The sequence below is a fragment of the Dasypus novemcinctus genome, chromosome 3 (genome assembly GCF_030445035.2).
Source record: "Dasypus novemcinctus isolate mDasNov1 chromosome 3, mDasNov1.1.hap2, whole genome shotgun sequence".
NCBI classification, from domain to species: Eukaryota; Metazoa; Chordata; class Mammalia; order Cingulata; family Dasypodidae; genus Dasypus; species Dasypus novemcinctus.
Genome location: NC_080675.1, coordinates 187,171,831 through 187,192,554, shown reverse-complemented (window position 1 = coordinate 187,192,554; position 20,724 = coordinate 187,171,831). Strand labels below are relative to the sequence as shown.

Here is a 20,724-nt window from a genome sequence, read left to right as displayed (position 1 = left end):
TTGTAACAGTGATGTGGAGAGGGTGGCCACGGTGGCTGCTGATGGTAGGGAGAGGGAAGAAGAGATATGGTGTGGGGGCATTTTCAGGGCTTGGAGTTGTCCTACGTGGTGCTGCAGGGATGGATGCTGGATGTTGTGTGTCCTGTTGTGTCCCACTGGGTGGACTGGGGGAGAGCGGGGATGACAATGTGGACCCCTGTCCCTGGGCTGCGGCGGTTCTCCAGAATGTATCTGCCAGGTGCGGTGGATGTGCCACAATGATGGAAGAGTTTGTTGATGTGGGAGGGGTGGTGTGGGTGGGGTGGGGGGTATATGTAACATTTAAAAGAAAATAAAGAAGAAAAATAATCCCAGTCACTTAAGGTGGGGAATTTTTTTTTTGTTATTTACTTTTTTAATGTTACATTAAAAAAATAAATGTTACATTAAAAAAAATGAGGTCCCCATATACCCCCCACCCCTCTCACCCCACTCCTCCCCCCATAACAACAATCTCCTCCATCATCATGAGACATTCATTGCAATTGGTGAATACATCTCTGAGCACCGCTGCACCTCATGATCAATGGTCCACACCATAGCCCACACTCTCCCCCAGTCCACCCAGTGGGCCTTGGCAGGACATACAATGTCTGGTTACTGTCCCCACAGCACCACCCAGGACAACTCCAACCCCCAAAAATGCCCCCACATCACATCTCTTCCTGGTGGAGAAAGTTTTCATGTCATGGGGGTGCCTGTAGTGAATGAGGCACCAGCATCCCTTAATCTGAAATAGTCTCATGTAAAACAAGCCTGCCGGACGCCCCAAGTCTTAAAGGTGTCTGCCTGGCCCTGGCCCAGGTCCATTAGCGAAGCTGCTCATTGTTCATAGTCCCCACCCTAAGGCCAGGTGAGGGCATTGCTGCAGCTTCTAGGTGTCAGCACAAGGGTGTCAAAAGGCCCCAGGCACACCCCTCTCTGTGGAAGGAGTCCCTGGGCCTTTGGGGCCTGGAGCGAACTTCAGGCTGGAGAACTGTGTCCCAAGGTAGGGGCCTTGATGCTGGGGATGTCGGTCTGCCTGTGGAAGTCAGCCCTCACCTGATGGGTGCGGCCATGGTCACAGGTCAGCAGCTCGACAGGCTAGTGGATGCACTTCCCTTAGGGGGAAGACGTCAGCACCCCAACGGGCCGTCCATGCTCCTGTGGGGGATCATGGAGATGCTGCCATCAGCAGGGGTTTGCTGCTGCAGCTGCCTGAATCCTACCAAGGGGCGCCAGGTGGACGCACACTTGCACCCCACCATGGTGCATCAGGTGGGTGCCTGCACACCTGCACTCTGCTTAGTTGTGTCATGTGAGTGCCCGCATACCTGCACCCTGCCGTGGTGCACCAGGTGGGTCCATCCTGGTCCCTCAGAGGCTGCTCTGAAGCCCATGAGCCCCTTTACCATGTGAGCCTCTGGGCCTCTGCTCAGAACCCTCCAGTGTCCCAGGTCCCTCTGAGGTGACAGCAAAGCTCTTCAAGTGCCTTCAGGCTCTGCGGCCTGGGCCCGCTTCCCTCTGACTGCACCTGCATGTCCTGTGTCCCTCTCCCCTCTCTCCCAGCCACCTCCTGCCCACCTTTCTTCCCACCCTGACCCTCCTTCTTGCCCCAAACACACAGGGCTCCTTCCCGCTCCAGCAGTGTGGGGGTTCCCCTCATGAAATCAGCTAGAGGTCTTAAAAGCCAAAATTAAAAAAGGATTTCAGAAACCAGAAAGAATTTCTGCCCCTACTTCCATTGCTTCCCCAGGGAATATGGAATTACCAGGCCTCAAAATCACCTTTATCAGAGTGTCCAGCTTTCAACCTGCCCTTCAGAATTCGAAGTTCCTAGTGCCATGGTCACATGAGCCAATTCCTAAAAGAATCAATATATAAATAATATAAAATAATATATAAGCATATAACATATAAAGATGTCATATTTATAATATAAACTAATGTAATAACTATAAACACTATACATTGTCAGTAGGAGTGCTCTGGAGAACGCTGACTGATACACTGGGGAACTGTATAATGAAGGCATCAGGCTGATAATAAAGGAGCCCATGGATCAATCTTTAATCAGCACCAATAAAAGGGGACAACCAGAATTTAAGGTATGAAGCAAAGGAAATAGCACCACCTGTGAAGTATCCTCTGAAAAATTCAACCCAAATCTATGTGAGTCTGTAAATCTAATTTTCAGCTTGATAGGAAAGAGAGAAATAGAGGAGCAAATTAAATAACACCAAATAAAAAATGTGGGGCACTCTACAGAACAACTGATCCAATTTCCCCAATAAAATGGTGATATGAAAACTAGATGAGGGAGGGGTACAGCTATAGAAGAAGAAACTAAACATCTAAACATAACACTTAAAAGTAATGTGTGGCCTTTGGATCCTGATTCAAACAAATCAACAGATAAAAATATACTTTTTGAGATAACATGGGAAGTTTAGACTATGGACTCAGAAAAATTAGGATTTATAGAGTTCAGAGATTCATATTGTTTTAATCAAATGGCTATTGTGTGTGCTAAAACCCTTTAAAACCCTTGAAGTGAATCAAGGAGCACTAAGACTTATACACCCTTCAACCCTTGAAACCATGGAGAAATCTCATACAGCAGGAAGTGGTCCTACAGGATGAGACAAAAATGGGGCCAATTTATCAAAGAAAAGGCTTGTTGTCACACCTAGCTCCAAGTTAATGAAAGTTTTCCTTTTAATAAGGTTATGGAGACAGGTCAAAAGAGAAGCAACTTAGTTTTCAGAAGGGGCACAAGAAAACTGTTCACCTTCAGTGAAATAATGCCATACGCTTTGTGTTTTTACCAAGGATAAGTACAGTGGTGTCAGTTGTGTCAGACTCAATCTGTCCAGATATGATTCATCACCTGAAATAAAAAAACATCCCAATAAGTTATGTTTGAATTTTGGTACACGTAATGAAAAAAATCATGAACACAATGCACTAATTCATTCATTCCAGAAGCATGATGGACTTTTAAGCGACACAGGAAAATGAACTTCTTAGAATTATGCCCTCTTGCTTGCTTAACCAGTGACATCTCATTTTGACTTCTACAAGTCCAAGTTCCTAACTTCTGTTATTGGGATTAGTAGAAATCTTTAAGCACAGAGATCCAGCAATGTGCCATATCTGAAGTCAAGACTGTCAATGCCATCCTCTCAAAGGATTAGAATTGCTCTGAACCTACAGCATATTACTCTGCTTCATCATCACCATATCCCCAGAGAACACAGCTCCTCAGCTAGGACAGCAGCATCTGTTTACCCAAAACTGCTTTCCTCCCTCCAGAAGATGCTCTAGCATTCTTTAACCTGGGTTCATAGCCTGCCATTTCAGACATTTTCTTGGGATCATTAGGGAAGAGAAACAAAGGCACAGCATCACTCAATGTAAAAGGTGCGCAGGCCTCAAAGCATCTCAAGTTCCTTTATCCACTCTCAGAAGTAATAACCAACTCACCTTGCAGCTGCTGAAGAAAATAAGGGATAAATAGTTTTGCCATCAAGTTGACTGGGTGGCGTTCAATAAGCAAACATGAATGGAGAAATCTCAGTAGGACTTTGGGTGGAAAAGAATTGAAATGTGTGAAGAGAATATTTTCTAGCTTCTTAAATAAAGCAGAGGCATTGGGTGGTAAATAACTAAGCTTTCCAAATGGTTCAATTAACACAGAAATCTAAGTAAGTGAAAACTTTACCGATTTCCAAGATGTGCTTTGATAGAATCAGTCTTCTACTGTAGTACTCCATAATTTTGCTGACAATTTCAGAATTCAAAGAACGATAAAGTACAGCTATGTTTTGCTCCAAGGCTTTTGTAAAAAGTCTGTCCATGTGCCCAAAGTAAATGAAACCTCTAAGACTTTACTTAGCTCTTCAGTAGTGAAAATAGAGAAATGCCTAACAGCATATTTACCCAATTTTATAACCAGAGGATGTGTCTGAGTTTGCTAAAGGACCACTAAGGCCCTGAGCATTTGGCCGATCTGTGTAGGACTCAGTTGGGAATCTACTGATACAGCATAGTTGTTCATCCTATTTAAAAACATCTGGGGATGGTCTGCTTTTTCAGGACATGCCTGCAATAGTCTATAGAAGGCCACCATATCCTTAGCGGTCAATGTTTCTAAATTCTCTCCTTTTTTTTTTTTTTAAGATTTATTTATTTAATTATCTCCCCTGACCCTCCACCCTGGTTGTCTATTCTCCGTGTCTATTTGCTGCATCTTGTTTCTTTGTCCACTTCTGTTGTTGTCAGAGGCACGGGAATCTGTGTCTCTTTTTGTTGCGTCATCTTGTTATGTCAGCTCTCCGTGTGGGTGGCACAATTCTTAGGCAGGCTGCATTTTCTTTCATGCTGGGCGGCTCTCCTTATGGGGCACACTCTTTTCACGTGGGGCTCCCCTATGCAGGGGACACCCCTGCGTGCCACGGCACACCTTGTGTGCATCAGCACTGGGCATGGGGCAGCTCCACATGGGTCAAGGAAGCCCGGGGTTTGAACCACAGACCTCTCATGTGGTAGAAGGATGCCCTATCCACTGGGCCAAGTCTGTTTCCCTCCAAATTTTCATCTTGCAGTTGACATAGAATCAATTCTACTGTCACACAACCTAGACCCGGCAGTTTTATCAGACTTTCTACAAGAATACAGAGATTGTGAGCTTCCAGGCTACCCTTTCTGAGATTACTCTGGCACTCTGCCACCAGGCTCACTAACAAGCCACTTGAGGATCCCCATGCAACAGGACCAAAGCTTGCAAAGCAGCCACTGAACCAGCATTTAACAGATGTGAGGGATCTTGTTAGAAATGAAAGCATAAAGCTTTGGAGATGTTATTCTCTAAGATTTCTTCTGACAGTTTATTTTTGCCATCTTTGTTTTCCACTTCACATATCCAATGCAAAGCTCTTGCTGCCCCAGTATCAGGCAAAGTGTCCAATGTGCTTATAAAAGTTAACACTTCATTTGATGAAGTGATGTTGCTTAGTTTCCTGTAAAATATCTCTTCATCCATGTTGTCAGTATTTTCTTCCAGCCTCTTCCAGTCCCATACTTGAGAAAACATTGGCTCACCAACTGGATCGGGGTCATTTCCATTTTCTGAATGGAACTTTTTACAACAGGCATGATGGAACCTGACCCTGGAAGGCATCAACTGTTGTGAAAAGAGCAATAGACACGGATGCACTTTGGCTGCCTTGTGAACATGATTCGCAACTTGATGTTTCAGAGCAGCCACAGCTCTGTGTGCTAGACAATCCAACAAATGACAAAGGTTCCTCCACAAGGTGAGTAAAGCCATGCCATTGGATTCTCAACTCCTCTTGATCTATACCTAAATGAAAACAAAACAAAACATGGTCAAATACATGGAGAACAAGACTTGCCCAACATTGTCAGTTCTTATGAAACTAATGCAGAGAAACAAAAACAAGCTTAATAATTTTTTCACTAAAATAATTACAGGGAAAGCAGATGAGAAATGTGAAGCCCAGTTTATACAGCTAGTTACGGAGTTGATGAGATTTCAACTCACAGTCTAGCTCTTAGCCATGCCTCCTATGTACATACATAACAGGTTGAAGGAAGGAATTGCGTTTGCTTAAAAGTAAATTTACTCACTGCAGTCATCTTGGATCCACACTTCATAGATTGCTGCCCACACCTGCATCTCCATCCCTGCCCCAGGCATGGGATAAAGGGATGTGAAGCTTCATTAGTCTCTCTGGGCAACTACCATCTAGGCCTGCACTTGGATTATTCCACACAGCTGTGCCTCTGTCCCTACCATGGCAAAGGAGAAAATTGGAAGAAGTTTCATTGGTCCCTGGTGCAATGAGGGCAGCTTGAGCCTCCATAGCTTACTGCAACAATTACATGCTTGGCTCCTACTGCACAACCAGCAAGGGGAAAGGATAGGAAGCCCTAAACTAAAGAGAAAAATTGCACCCAGAAAAAATACTCTAGCAAGCCAGAATGAAGACACCAACAAAAAATTACATTCCACAGCAATAAACAGGAAGCTACGACCCAGTTAAATAAACAAGATAAGCCTCCAGATGACATAAAGGAGTTGAGACAATTAATTACAGATGTTCAAACAAATCTCCTTAATAAATTCAATGAGATGGCTAAAGAGATTGAGGATATTAACAAGATATTGGATGAGCACAAAGAAGAATTTGAAAGCATACATATAAAAATAACAGATCTTACAGGAATGAAAGGTGCAATCAATGATTTTAAAAATATTGGACTCATATGACAGCAGATTTGAGGAGGCAGAGTAGAGGATCCATGAGCTTGAAGAAACAGCCTCTGAAAATGAACATAGAAAAGAAAAGATGAAGAATGGAAAAAATTGAATAAGGTCTCAGGGAACTAAATGAGAGCAAAAGGCATGCAAACACATGTGTCCCAGAAGGAGAAGAGAAGGGAAAAGGAGCAGAAGGAATATTTGAAGAAATAATGGTAACAATTTCCCAACCCTATCGAAGGACATAGATATCCATGTCCAAGAAGCACAACATACTCCCATCTGAAAAATTCCAAATAGCCCAACTCCGAGACATACTCATCAGAATGTCAAATGCCAAAGACAAAGTGAGAATTCTGAGAACAGCAAGAGAAAAGCAATGCATAACATATAAGGATGTCCAATAAGATTAAGTGCTGCTTTCTTACCAGAAAGCATGGAAGCAAGAAGACGGTGGTCTGATATATTTCAGATACTGTAAGAGAAAAACTCCAGCCAACAATATTATATCCAAGACTGTCTTTCAAAAATGAGGGCTAAATTAGAATATTCACAGATGAATAGAAACAGAGAATTTCTAAGCAAGAAACCAGGAATTCAGGAAATATTAGAGGGTGTGCTACAGCCTGAAAAGACAGGAGAGAGAGGCCTGGAAGAGAGCCTAGAAATGAAGATTACATCAATAAAAGTAACTAAAAGTGTCAAAAGAGTAGTGAAAATAAAATATGATAGGTCAAACTCAAATAGGAATAAACTTAACCATTGATGTAAAGCACTTGTATTCAGAAAACTGCAACTCAGTGTTAAAACAAATCGTAAAAGCCCTAAATAACTGGAAGAACATTCCATGCTCATGAATTGGAAGACCAAATATCAGGAAGATGTCAAATCTACTCAAATTGATATAAAGATTTAATGCAATCTTGATAAAAATTTCACCAGCACTAAAGGAAAAATTGAAAACAGGATCATAAAATTTATTTGGAAGGGTAAGGAGTCCTGAATAGCCAGAAACATCATAAAAAGGAAAAGTGAACCCTCATCTCCAGACTTTAAACCATATTACCTAGCTATAGTGGTGAAAACAGCATGCTACTGGCCCAAATACAGACACAATAGACCAATGGAACCAAACTGATGGTTCAGAAACAGACCCTCACAGGGATGGTCAAGTGATGTTTGACTAGCCTGTCTAACTCACACAGCTCGGGCAGAACAATCCACTCAACAAATGGTGCTGAAAGAATTGGATAGCCATAGCTGAAAGAAGGAAATAGGACCCCTATTGCATACCTTATCCAAAAATTAACTCAAAATGGATCAATAACCTAAACATTAAAGCAAGAATCATGAAACTTCTAGAAGAAATTATTGGAAAATATCAAGACCATGTGGTAGGTGTTGGATTCTTAAAGGAGCTAAGAGGAGGACTGAGTGGACTACTGATGTTTGACATATGTGGAAGCTTTAAGTAGCTTTACTGTAAAAGTGTGGAAATGTATAGAGTGGATGGTAACACACAGTGAGTAACAGCTAGTTTATGAATGGGAATGTGACTGAAAAGGTAGTCTAGTTATGTAAATGTCAACTGACAGAATGCTAGAGAATAATCTAGGAACTGGCTAGCACACAAAACCAAGAGGTGGATGAGAATTGTGGTTGATGGTACAGATGCAAGAGTGTCCTTTGTTAGCTAGAACTACTGCAGGGTGTTGGGAATGTGGAGAAGCATGGGAAAAATACAGCTGGCGTGACCTCCGGACTGTGGTTAGTAGTAGTCATATAATATTCTTGTATCTATGTGAAAGATGTACTGTGTTGATACTGAGGCAGTATGTAAAATGTGAGCCAAATGAACACTATGGACATGGTATCAATCAGATGATATTATTTTATCTCTAGCAAATGACAGACTACATTGTGGTGTGTTCATGGAGGTGTGTTGTTTGGGAATTTTGCACATATGCATGATTGTTTTATATAAGTTACAACTTCTGTCATAAAAAATATATTTAAAAAATAATAAAGTGTGAGTTAGGGGAAAAACACACCAAATGCAAGATAAGGTCTATGATTAGTAGTAAGATTTTGACAATATTCTTTCATAATTTGTAGCAAATGTCTCATGACAATGCAATGTGGTGGTGGAGGGTTGATGTACGGGACCCCTGTATGATGTTATGCATGTTTGCTTAGTAAGTTCACAACTTTTACTATGCACTTAATTGTTTATGTATGTTCATATATAAATGATATAAAGGTAATGGTAATAGCAATAGTTGGGGGGAAAATACTTTGTTTAGAATTAATATTTTGATAATGCTCTTTAATCACTAGTTAAAAAGGTTTACTGACGATGCAAGTTATTGGTGGTAGGGTGAAGTATGACAGTCCTGTATGATGTTATACATGTTTGTTTTGTAAGTTCACAATTATCATTATATGCTTATTGTGTATGTATGTTTATGAATGAGTGATATACTTCAATAAGGTTCTTTTAAAAAATTTACTCAACAAGACCAACGGATAAAGTTGTAAAATCCCAGATAGGTTAGGGTTAGGGAAAAGGGCCCTAAAGAGTTGGTGTCCCCTCGGAGCTGGGATTCGGTTAAAATTTTGGAAGGAAAAAGGCCTAGCCTGGCCAGTGGAAGTAGAAAGAAAAGAGCAAAAGGTCAAAGAAGAGGAAGAGGCGACCTCCTACACGCCCCCCTGGGGGCTCGGGGGAATCTCAAGGACAGGGGAAGGAGACCCCGCGGGCCGGCCCCCAAAGCCGGCGCCCCAGGCACTCGCACTCGCTAGCGGGAGCCGCGGCGGGAACGCGAACCTGGAAGCCTGCGAGGACCTCTACGCAGCGCAGCCGACCCAGGAATCGCGTCTAAGAGAGCACCGGCGACCCCGGGCCCCCCACGCCGTGAGGTCCAGAGCCTGCGTGAGGGAGGCGGGGAGGCGGGCGGGACCCCCACTTCCGGTGCGCCGTGATTGGCCCCAGCTCCAGGCGGACTTTCCCATTGGCCACCGCGCTCACCGTCTTATTGGTCGGGGCGCCGAGGTGGCGCGCTTTACCGTTAGTGCAGGCTCCAGGCCTGCGGGCGCGCGTTCACGGCGTCCCGGGTGGGCCGAGCTCGGGTGAGGGTCCCTCGCGGGCGAGGACTCGGAGCAAGTGGGACCCCCGACGGCGTTCCCCGGCCTGCGCCGCCCGCCCGGCCCGTGCCGGCCGTCCGGGGTCGGGGCGAGTAGTCGCCCCCGCCCTGCCCCCCTGCGGGTGCCGCCTCGTCCCTCCCGCGGCCGAGCTGCCCGCTGTGGAGGCCGCGCGCGTGCCGGGCTCCCGGAGGCCGGGCCAGGGCGGGGGCGGAGCAGGGCCGAGCCCGCAGGCCGCTCAGGGCCGCCCTCTGGGAGGCTCGCCGGGGCCAGTCCCGCTGCCCGCGTCTCCTTTCCCGTGGCCTGCGGTGCGTGGGGCCTCCTGACACACGCGGGGGTCCCAGCCCCTACTCGATCCCCTGGTTGTGGGGATTATCCCCTCAGGCGCCTGCAGTAACCGGGCCTCCCGCAGGAGAGGCAGATGGCTGGTTAGGACAGGGAGCGTGGCGTGTCCCTCACTGCACTGAACAGAGCCGAGGACGCCCGGAATGCGTCGTGAATTCAGATTATTCCCTATAATTTATCTATTCATTCATTAACTGAGTCTGCTGCTGCAGTCCATATGGATATTCTGTGATTTCCTTTTTAAATGTGTTGCTTAACTCTATTCTTTTACCTTTTGATTTCTTTGTAGCTTAATTCGTCGTTAGTTGTAATTTTACGCTCCAGAGAAGCATAAAGTTCTGTTGTTGATTCCTCAACAGCGAAGATTTTAGTTTAGGATTGTCCTTAAGTCTTTTCTTACAAATTGAGACTTTTCCAGGTTAGATAGTGAACGGCTATGGAAAAAAATCTACGCGTCGTTTTGCAATCTCTAAGGGGAAAACATAAATGAATTAATAAATGGTTTGAGTGAATTGGATATGTTTTCACATATTTTATGTGAATATGTGTATATTTGGTGTGAAATTAACTGTATTGCTCAATTAACTTTCTCTAGTACTAGCGTCACATAGGGACCAATAATCCTATAATTTTACTGGAATTTTTACTTTTACCTGTTTTTAATATTTTTGAAAAAGAGCAAACAAAAAGATACCTGAGATTTAGTGAGCACTACAATGTCTCAAGCATGTTTTCAAGTGCTTTACATGAATTATATAATTTGTCAAGTAATTAGTATTCCCGTTTTAAGGATGAAGGAGCGGAGGCACAGATAGTTAAGTAGCTTACCCAAAGGTTCAGTTGTAAATAGCAGTGCGTGAATTCAAACCCAAGTGGTCTGACCCTAGGATCTGGGAAGATTCAGTTTCTTAAGGCCAGAGACTACTTGTATTTTATGTCCAGCTTCTGCAAAAGTTCCTCTGTGACGGAATATAGGACCCAACTCAATTCTATGTTCTCCTTTGATCCTTTTTAGCCCTCTGGATTATACTGTTTGAGGCAACATAGGCTCCAGCAGCAGGCAGGAACTTCTTTATAGCGTAAGATGACATGCAAGTCACTGAGCAGCAGCGCGGTTCAGTACTTCCAAAACCAAACTGCCAGTACTACTTTCTCACTTAAACTCCATTTTTCAAGCTCATCCAGCTCTTCCACATCTTCAGTTCAGAAGGCTAGGCTGTCAACAGCACAGGTGAGTTATGAGGCCAGCTCATAGAAGGAGACTGCCTAGCTGCTTTGTGCTGAGTGCCAGCTGTCTCCAGATGTACTCACTCACAGAGAAGGGGGATACTGCAGGAGGCACAGGAAGAAACACCATCTGAGGCCATTACTACTAACAAAGGCAAAATCATCATGATGGAACACTAGCCCTGGCCTGGCCCCTTGGGGTTGACCTCTCTGACTCAGTCCACTGCTGTGTAACTAAGACTGGGGTGGCAAGGTTTCTCCAGTAATGGCACACGATACAAGTGTCATCTCCTAGCTCTCTGCTTTCTGCTCCTTGGTGGTGCTTTTCAAGGTGAAGTTCCACAAACTCTATAGCATGCAGCACACAATTTGTTGTAACGTCCTGTAAGCATGATGCCATCTGGTCAAAAGTTAGCTGTTATGTCAGCATGAAAATAAAATGGATTCCTTGGAGCCAAATTAAGTGGTACTCTTGAGGCATTATAAATAGAGACAATGCAATTTTCTATTTGAAATACTTAAATTGAGGAGAGGATTAAAATGAAGAAACTTGATACATAAGATGTGAAAACACTGGTGATCTCAGTTTGCCATTCCTGATTTCTCCACTCTCTGGGAATGTGGTCATTCTTGATGGCCAGGTTTCCTGGTGTCTGTGGAATAACACTTCTAGTTTCCAACTTTGAAGTGCTCCGTTTACTTCTCTGCCTTCTGCCATTAGCAGTTCAGATGACTGGTTTTATTTTGGTTTTCTATCTTGCTGAAGATTTGAGAACTCGGTTTTCATTGCTTCCTTTCTTCACCAGAGTATCCCATTTCTTCCTCCCTCCTTGTCCTGCCATTTTAATCCTGGGCACTGGGTTTCTGTTCTCTTTGTTTCTGAATTTGCATCTCCCTCCCCCCCCCCCCCCCCCCCCCCCGGCATACCAACTACCCCCAATTTAACAAAATCCCTATGCTTTGCTTTTATTTCTTTTTTTTTTTTTTTTTTACTTTCTTCTGAAAAGATGTCCCCACCTAGGCAGCATCCTTTCCCCCTGGCAGCTCACCACAATGTGTAGCACTGTCATCAGGGCCCCTTCTTGGGTTTATTTTTGTTGTGCAATTGTTCGTGGTTGTTTCTCCCATCTTAGAACCATGCTTAGCATTAGGTTTCCCTGGTTATCTCTCATTTCAAAACTGTTCCCCAGACAAACGCTTTGATGGCCCTGTTAGTGGACTTGCAGATGAGAGCTCACAGTCACATTTGGCCCAGGACACAGTGATAGCTGCTTTGTCCCCTTCTGACTTTCCTAAACTGGATGAACGCTTTAGATGGACACTGCAGTGGGGTCCACCTCTGCTTCTCTGGTAAGGCCCAAGGAGAGAGGGAAATGTTAAATTCCCCTGACCTCCTGATGAGCATCGAGGGAGCAAATGCCCTTTGTTTCTTTGGACGGCTCGTTTGAGCAGGGAGCGCAGGGCCATACCGTTTCCCCCTCATCCCTGCCCTGATGCTCACTTCTGTCTACATCTCCTAACCTGGTTAGGAGGAAATGGAAAGGAAATGCAAGAGAGGAAGCTGAGCATATCGCCTTGCTGACATGGTAAGTCAAAAATACGTCTGGCATTAGATCCCTGCAACACTGTCCTTGTTTTGTAGTATACTCTAAGAATCAAAACAGCTCCCATCATCATTGTTGCTTCCACCATGGGCACTGGGGACCCACCAGACACAGCCCCCAAGGTTGTTAAAGTACAGGACAGGACGCTGCCAGCTGATTTCTTTGCTCCCCTGCGATACGGATTATTGGGTAACATTTCCTGCTCTTGCTTTACTGTATTATTACTAGCTTTAACTCTGGTGTCTGAAAGCATCTTTCAGAACCATGAAATACAGTTGCAGGGGTTTTGTGTTTTTGGTTTTACTTTGAATATTTGAATATAAAACAAAATATGGAAATAAGTGGATCTTGTGTGAATGCTCCCCCAATCTTCAGCCCACCTCTGCGGAACTCCTTGAGTAGCAGTCTTAACCAAGGGTGCTCATCAAATTCAACCTTGGGTCACTTCCAAAATACTAACTTCTGAACACCACCTTTTGACTCCTTCTGATGTCGAGTGCCTGAAAGGGTAAGCTGTGTCTTGGTGAAAAGCTCCTAGGTGACTATGCAAGGTTCCTTTGTCTAAGAACCATACCTGTAGTGCAGGAGCCTGGTTTGCAATCCTGGCTGCACATTGAGCTCCTTGGGGAGTTTTAGTAAATTCCATTTCCTGGGCCCACCTGCAGTGACTCTGACTGAAGTGTTCTCAGGTAGTGCCCAGAATCAGTTGTTTTGAAAAGCACCCAGGTGAATCTAATGTCCATCCTAGATTAAACTTTGCAGTATTGTTTAAAAATATCAAGATCAAAGATCAGCAGGATAAGTACAGTCAGGTGGGACCCCATGGGGAGGATTCTGGTCCCATATTCCTGGCTTGAGGTCTGTGCCCTTTACCTTCAAGAATCCCCCCCACCTATCAGGGGATCTAGCAAGGGTGGAATTTGCTCTAATAAACAGTTAATCAGAAATTTGAGTTTCGTGACCCTGACCGAGAACAGTCATGTCTAAGCATAGGGGAATATTTTATAGCATTTAAATTTGTTTTACTCAAAGCTTAATAATGGGGAATGAGTTATATGAAAATGTTAACTAAAATAAATGGGTTATAAAATACCATTTGTGTGTATGTTAAGATCAGGCTCCATCAAAATGTAACACCAGAATAACAAAATTTAACAGTCACTATATTTAGGTAGTAGGTTTATTATAATGTTATGTTTATATCCTTTCTTGTGTTTTCCAGTTTTCACGAGTGAACATATTGCTTGAAAATTCCTTAAAAACTTTGTTAAAGACAGACATTTGCAGCCTGCTCACCTTTTGTAGTCAATCCAATCCAAGACCCATAGGTGGTCCCCCCACTTCTTAACCCTTTCTTCATTGGAAAGAACATGGTGATAATTAAACATCCAAGAATTTAAGCTTTTAATTTTAAAATTTCTACCAAGTATAACAACAACTTAGTCTATTTTCTTGCCATGCAGTGTAGAAACCATTCTTAATTTACTTTAACACAGAAACATTTGTAGCAACTGATTGTTTATACTGCTGCCACACCTGTATGTTCTAAATCAAAGATCAGGAAATTCTCTCTGCAAAGGGCCAGATGGGAAATGGTTTGGGCTCTGCCTGCCATGTGGTCTCTGTCACCACTATGTAACTACCATTGGAGCTTGAAGGCAACATGAATAGTACATGAATCAATTGACTTGGCAGTGTTACAGTAAAACTTTATTTACACAATAGGTCCAGGGTAGGATTTGTCCCACAGGCTATAGTTTGCAGACCCCTACTCTAACTCAGAAAAGTCTAGAAATTGAGGTACTATGTTTTTTCAAAACCTATCCAATTCTTTAAGACATATGAGATATGAAAATTTTTTAAACAATTCTCAAAAGATATTTGTTTTATTTCAGTTTGTCTTTTGATTTTATGCTGTGAAGTAGAAGGAACATATCTGCATATTTACTATTACTCAAGAGAAAATGTGAACCTATGCATTATTTTTCGTTCCATTGATTTGTGCATAGAATATTGTTTTAGGTTTTTATTTATCTGTTCTTTGTATTTTTTTAAGCTATTTTATTTGTTCTCTATCTGCATTAAACTTTATTTTGCACTAAGAATTTATTTGTGCTCTTTTAGGTCTGGGCGATTCAGAATACACATATTTCTGTAATGGGGGAAAGATGATTGGCAGATGACTTCAAGAGGTCGGAGCCCAGCGTTTCTATGACTTGGATGTGCAGATGACTGTGAGGTGAGAACAGTGTGCCTCATAAACACTTATTTTCTGAATAAATGCTTATTTCCACAGTATGAGAGTTAATGAGTTTTTTTTTTTTTAATCTCTCGCACTCAAGAAGATGGGCTAGAGCTTGATTCACTTCTTGATCTGCTTTTGTTTTAAGGTGTCTCTCCTTCAGTATCTCCTAGTGGGAAGAACTAGAGAACATGCATCCATGTAGTTGCCTTTCTTTTGAAGTGTGTATTTGCTACCATTAGCCTTTTCTTTAGGACTTAACAGTGTACCTGAGTGCCCCATCTCCTGTGCACCCCGGGGAAGACCTGGGGAACAGAGCTGCCCTTGCTGAGAGAGGACAGATCAGTCGGTGGTGGTCTCAGAAGCCCTCCTTGGTGCTCCATCCCTCACCATCGCAGCATCCATTTGCTGCCTCAATTTCTGTGTTCATGACTTCTATTTGATCTTGTTTTTACAACTTGGTAAAGTTGTCAAAACTTCACCCTGAGACCTCTGGCTCAGATCCTCCTCACATGTTTATTCAAAGATCTGACAGGTGCTGCCCTCTGATGCACTTGCCCCTGGCCTTTAATTGTTTTAGCTAGTGACAGCACTCACATCCTCACATTTGTTTTTGTTTTGTTTTCTTACTTGATACATGTATTAAATGAGTTTTCACTCATAAGAGATGTATTTACGAATGACAAATTTGCTATTGTCTTGCATTTCTACATATTACCACTTTACTTTTGTGTCTCAGAGATCCTTGTTATGTTTTCACTGAAGTCATACCTATTGTCCACTTCTTCCTTTATTTTCTGCAGCTGGATGCTGTGTATTTTTCCCATGTTCTAATTGTATATATATTTGTGATTGTGACAAAGCTCTGCCACATTTCCAAGCATGTCATCTTTAATTTTGTCCCTTGATATTGTTTATTTTTGCAAGAACCTCATTGACATTCAATGTTTATGAATATTTTCAAGAAGACATCCTTGCTTAACATGCCCCCACATTGTAGGGGTGAAGAGTGTGGACTCAGTTGATCTCCCACTTTCTGACACCTTGGTCAAATGACTATTAAATGTCCTGTGCTTTGTTTTCTCCTCCTGTGATATAGATAAAATAGTACACAGTAGGTAAGGCTTTTGGCCAATTAAATGAATGAATGAACATTATCATCTTAGAACAAGGCCTGCCCTGTAGTGACTATTACAGTTGTGTATTTTGTTACCATCTTACTGTTTCTGAGTTGTGAGAATAGAATTTTAAATATATCTGATTGGACCCATAATTTTATAAACTTCCCTTTCCAAAAACTCCTCAGTGATGGATGTGATGTGTAACCAAATTTAGAACTGTGTACCATGTGCACACCTAATGAGTTCCATGAAATTGTAGCCTGATTCATAATAAAACAGAGGTCTAAAATGTGCCTCTTCTTAAGCCATTTAGCTTTTTGAATTGGGGTTTAATACCTTGTTTGAGTTTTGATTTAAAATGATGAGACCGTCATTTCCAAGATCCCTGTCAGTCTCTCCTTTTCATTGACTCTACTCAGACTTTCTCTGCTTAGGGAATAATTGAGGTGTCTCTTTTTTTTGTAATGTACCCAAATGATTCATTTAACTTTCCTAAAAGATGACTCTTCTCCCTCCCTTGCTTCTCCCTCCTTCAGTGGTGGTCAGCCTCCCTGGAAGTTTTACTAAATAAATTGTTCAGAGCTGACAGAAGTTTCAATTGTTTATTTAGTCAACAGACTTGGAGTGATTACTTAGTGATGCTTTATTCTATAGCAGGGATTCTTAACCATTTTTGTTCCACACACCCCTTTGCCAGTCAGGTGAAAACCACAGAACCCTTCCCAAGTCCACACTATACTGTGCGTTAATTAAAACCATCACAAGTGCACCAACAGCCCCCACAAGAATACTATATTTTTTGGATTTCAATTCAAGCTCACAGACTCTTTGTTAAGAACCCCTAATCTATAGGGAAGAGAAGGTTAGGAAGGTGTCTAAGCAGAAAAAGATGATGCCCTTGGTGTCATGACGACCTTTGAGGTTTAGAGTAGACTTGGATTTTGGTTGAGTTCTGTTAGTCACATCAGCATATAGCATGCCTCTTTAAAAAACATTTTCACTCTTTTTTTGATCTTTATAATTGTATTATAGCATCAAAACTAGTGAACACATATATGCTACCTTTTTAAAAACTTAATTGTTCATGTAGGTATTTTTTGCATCTTGAGTAGTCTTCCTTTTTAAGAAATGGGGAGACTCTGCCATCATCCCACTGGTGTAGATTTATGATAGATAACTTAGGTTTTTAATTTATTTATATAATAATACAAGTTAGAGCTCATGGTTGCACCATGGATTGATGGACTTTGGGCTGCCCTCAGAAAACATTTTATGTCAAGTAGAGGAAAAGAGGATATGAGTGGAACTCTCACAATGGCATGTAATGCCTCCTTGAGGACGGGCTCTGATGAACCAGAATTATTATACCTTGAGTCACAAAATGAACATCTGAGATTAGGTGATTCATGAAGAAAGGATTCTGAGGTTTTGGAACAAAATACAGCCAACAATAGTTGGTCGAATGCTTTCATTGAAGACTTTGAGTTCTCCCTTACCCATTCAGTGCCCCCACTTTCACAGGTTTCTCTGATAATTCCTGCTTTACCTCCAGAATACTTACAGGTACATCTGCAGGAGTCTGTTACCCAAGTAAGCAGTGTAGTTTTCTGCTTTATACTGTATAATGTTGATTTACCATGGGTGTTAATTTTAATAACAAACAGGGATCAACTATAGCCTGCAGGCCTGTCACCTGATTGTGATATAGTTTTATTGGAACATTGTGCTAAGCTCATTCACTTACACATTATCCATGCCTGCTTTTGCAGAAAAAATTTATCCCTCTGTGCATTACAGAAGTGTCCTTATTATTATATTACTTTATTTTTGAAGAAGTAATGGTTAAGAGGTCAGCATTTCCATTATTTTAGATAGTTAACCTCTTGGTTTCTGCAACGTCTGCCAGGGCTCAGGCTTCCTGGGTTCCTCTCTTCCTGGGATTCATTTCTCTGTGGGATCAGCCCCTCTGTTTTCTCCATAAGACCAGCTGTAGACTATGAGGATCTCTAGGCTTTGCCTCTCTCCACAAGGTGAGCTGTATTTGCTCAGCTGTCTCTCTCCGGGCCTTCTGCTGTATCTAAGGAGGTATCTCTATTCTTCTGTGTTCTTCCTGGGCTCCAGCTGAAAATTCCAGCATCAAAATCTCCCACATCCAAATCTCCAACTCTGTCTTTTGCCATGTCTTTTATCTTTGAGTCCCTGCCCACCAAGGGGTAGGGAGTCAACACTCTGATGATGGGGCCCAATCAAAGCCCTAATCATAATTTAATCCTTCCCAGGTACAGAGCAGTTTACAAACATAATCCAGTATGTATTTTTGGATATCATAGCTATATCAAACTGCAACAGAAGATAACAGGTTGAAAAAACACAGGAGTAATGTAAAATAGAAAAGATTGTTTCTATTTTACAAATGCAGAGAATAAATAGTGGAAATATAAACTGTTACAGGTGAGTTGCCCAATATTTTCCAAACATCCTGATGCCGGGTTCGATGATAGAGTCACTCTTCATCCCCCGTTTCCCGTGGATGTTCTGTGGCTGTTTTACCTGGAGTTCCCAGCATCCAAGGCAGTGGCTTTCACTGGGGTTCAGGGTCAGCATCCCTAGAGCTTGTCCCTGCCCTTCCTGTCCTGGCAAGTGACCTACTTTCTGTCCCTACAGTTTTGCTTTTTTTCAGTATGTCATACAAATGGAATTGTAGCATGCAGTGTTTTGAGTCTGGTTTCTTTCACTGAGCAAAATGCATTTGAGATTAGTCTATGTTCTCAATTGTGTCTGCAGTGTGTTCCTTTTTTATTGATAGGTAATGTTCCATTATATATACTATAGTTTATCTGTTTCCTGATTGAGGGGACATGGGTTGTTTCCAGTTTCTGATGAGTAAGAGTAAAACCGCTATAAACATTCAGGTGCACATTTTTTCCTTTTCATTTTTCTTGGGTAAATGGCTAGGCATGAGATTGCCGAGTTGTACATTCAGTGTATTTTTACTTTTATAAGAAATTCCCAAGCTGTTTTCCAAAGTGGCTCTACCATGTTACATTTCCCCCAACAATGTGTAAGAGTTTCAGTTGCTCTATGTACTTGTCAGTAGAGGCATTGCCAGGATTTTTAACTTTAGCTGGTTTTTATTTGTAATTTTCTTATTCTTATTATTGGTTTTGTTTACATTTCCAGTTAATGACAAATGATGTTGAACATCTTTTCATGTTTTGGATTGCCATCCATGTTTCCTTTAGTGAAATAACTGTTCATATCTCTTGACCATTTTGTGTTGTGTTGTTTGCTTGTTAAGTTGTAAGAGTTCTTTATATATTCGGGATATTGGCCTTTAGTCAGATACATGTTGGGTAAATATTTTCACCTAGTCTGTGGCTGGTCTTTCCATTCTCTTAATAGTTTCTTTAGCAGAGCAGAAGTTTTAAATTTTTAATCCAGTTTATCAGCATTTTTCTTTTATAGTCCATTTATTGTTTTATCTAAGAAATCTTTGCCTAAGCAAAGGTCACGAAGATTTTCTACTTTGTTTTCCCTGGGAGTTTGATTGTTTTAGGTTTTCCATTTGTATCTTGATTCAGTCTTAGGTAATTATTGTGTAAGGTGTGAGTATCATTAAGGCTTTATATTTTTTGCATATGTATATTCAGTATCATTTGTGGTAAAGATTGTCTTTTTTCTGTTGAATTAACTTTGCAGCTTTGTGAAAAATCAGTCACATACATTGGCTTATTGCTGATCTCTCTGTTCTGTTCCATTGGAGACTATTCTTTTGTGTTTCTGTTTCCAGCTGCTAAAACAAATGCCATGCAGTGGGTTGGCTTAACAGCAGGATTTCATTGGCTCAGTTTCTGTGGCTGGAAGCTTGGCTTCCTCCCAAGGTTTGCTCTTTCTTATTTTTTTTTTTTTTTTTTAATTTTTTTATTTTTTATTGACTTTGTAATAATATTACATTAAAAATATATATGTGAGGTCCCATTCAACCCCACCCCCCCACCCCCCCTCTCCCCCCCCCCCCAACAACACTCGTTCCCATCATCATGACACATCCATTGGATTTGGTAAGTACATCTTTGGGCACCTCTGCACCTCATATACATTGGTTCACATCATGGCCCATACTCTCCTCTATTCCATCATGTAGGCCCTGTGAGGATTTACAATGTCCGGTGATTACCTCTGAAGCACCATCCAGGGCAGCTCCATGTCCCGAAGACGCCTCCACCTCTCATCTCTTCCTGCCTTTCCCCATACCCTTTGTCCATTATGTCCACTTTTCCCAATCCAATGCCACCTCTTCTATGTGGACATGGCTAGCAGCCTGGGGGCTCCTTGGCTTTTTCTTTCCTATGGCAGTGCTCATGGGGGCATCTTGTCCTTTTTCTTCTGGGTTTGGTCAACTTGCAGCTTCTTCCATGGCTTCTTTCTCCTCCTGACTTTCCCTCTGCTTAGAAAGGACCCTAGTTAATCCTGCTTGGAGCCCAGCCTGATGGAGTTAGGACCCTGCTTACCTGAAGAACTGTGAAAGAGACCACTCACTAAGGGTCCACACACCAGCATGCCAACCAAGGCCAGAAACATGTCCCATTGGGATCCAGAATTCACTCCACCATACTTTGTCAAAAGTGTACTGCCTTGTTCATTCTGAAAAATGAGGCTTGCAATCAGGTAATGTGAGTGTTCCAGCTTTATTCTTCATTTTCAAAATTGCTTTGACATTCTATTTACTTAATTTTAATGGAT

General features: G+C 42.2%; 2 protein-coding genes across 6 annotated transcripts in view; one reads left to right on the top strand and one right to left on the bottom strand.

Moving 5' to 3' along the window:
- The window catches only part of LOC131278094 (uncharacterized), a 35,879-nt gene extending 26,616 nt beyond the window's left edge, over positions 1 to 9,263 (bottom strand). The window contains exons 1-5 of the mRNA XM_071214434.1: positions 9,129 to 9,263; positions 5,671 to 5,832; positions 3,743 to 5,383; positions 2,810 to 2,908; positions 1,806 to 1,882 (exon numbers count right to left, since the gene is read on the bottom strand). The gene's annotated coding sequence lies outside the window, so the exon portion shown is untranslated. The remainder of the gene's footprint in view (positions 1 to 1,805; positions 1,883 to 2,809; positions 2,909 to 3,742; positions 5,384 to 5,670; positions 5,833 to 9,128) is intronic.
- MTRR (5-methyltetrahydrofolate-homocysteine methyltransferase reductase) overlaps positions 1 to 20,724 on the top strand; it is a 101,696-nt gene that overhangs the window by 64,990 nt on the left and 15,982 nt on the right. The window contains exons 1-3 of one of the 5 annotated variants that reach the window (XR_011648528.1): positions 9,335 to 9,430; positions 12,544 to 12,600; positions 14,743 to 14,857. The gene's annotated coding sequence lies outside the window, so the exon portion shown is untranslated. The other 4 variants (XR_011648530.1, XR_011648527.1, XR_011648526.1 and 1 more) reach the window with 4 other exon arrangements.